The following is a 1,315-nucleotide window of genomic DNA, read 5'->3' on the forward strand; positions in this document are numbered from 1 at the left end:
AATTTGCCATTATTGGGTGATCATTCTTGTGAATGATAATCATTTTACTCCTGTGTAATATATGTATGATATACTGTGTGATATATTGTTTAAACTTTTGTTTACATGGTCTATTTGATCTGATGATGCTTGTGATCTCAGCTTTTTTGTTCTGTCCTATTGAAGTGGGGTGTGAGTATCTTGGGGAATTCTCCAGCTTGTTAAGAGAAGGAATGGGTTAGTGCCATTAAAATGTTTTTCCACTTACTGGTCAATCTTTAATCATAATTTTGCACTGTGAAAAAATCATGTTTTATAGAGTGCCTTATCTATCAGATGTGAATATTGTCAATTTAAAACTGATTCTGATTGAACATGCCAGCTAATGCAATTCCAGTAGTAGCCCACTCTCTGACCCTGGCCTTGAGTAGAGGTGCGTAGAAAAACTCCTCCAGTTTCATGAAGACTGCTCTTCAGGAGTCTGACGATCCTAAATGAATTTAGGTCTTCTTGGACAGATGTAGCCTGTTTTAATGAAGTACGTCTCCCTTGCATTCATTATAAAATTACCAAGTTGAGTGAGAACAGTAGCTATTCAAGGCGACTGATGTGGAAGCAGAACCAGTCGAAACCAGCTGGAACTTTTGGGGTGATTCACAGTGCTCCTGAGAACAAGCTCTTCTGTTTTATCCAATGTGTAGAGGTAGGCTACAGGTTAAAATGCTTTAAATTAAGTTATTTGTTTTTAACTTTAAGTGACCAAATGGTTTGTAAAAAAAAAAACCCTGATTCTACATAACGTGTCGTATACAATAAACAAACGTGGATCTTGTTTTTCAGTGCGGCCCCCTCCTTCCCTTCCCGAGTGATTAATGGCCAGTGCTCAAGCTCCCTCTTGTGGTAGAGCAGTGCAAGTAAACGGTTATGATATGATCAGTATTTAGCAGACTTCTATTGTCTGCCCTTGCGTGTAGCTTATAGGCTTTTAAAGTCCAATTTCAATAAAGTTGGCCGTTTCAGATGGCATACAAAACCTTGCAGGTTAAGTTGGGTACAACGCATACATGAGTCACTGTCGTCACCACTGTTTTTCACACTACCTAATGCTGGAAAAGTGCACCACAGTTGATGTTTAGGCATGTTGTCTGTTGTGCATCTACATAAGATATTAAACGATATAAACATAAAAATGTTACGGCACTTGAGCTCTGAGAAGGGAGTCCTAGATCTCAGTTTGGCCAGTATAGAGTTTGTTACATTGTGTATCCCTAATCCTCCGCAGGACTGCACAGAGCTGAGCAGACTGGAATCGGCCACAACATGCACAAGTCAGATA

This window comes from Alosa pseudoharengus, unplaced genomic scaffold, assembly GCF_046254945.1.
Source record: "Alosa pseudoharengus isolate Yale_2024_CS ecotype anadromous, Long Island Sound unplaced genomic scaffold, YU_APseudo_1.1 YU_APseudo_1.1_scf_10, whole genome shotgun sequence".
NCBI classification, from domain to species: Eukaryota; Metazoa; Chordata; class Actinopteri; order Clupeiformes; family Clupeidae; genus Alosa; species Alosa pseudoharengus.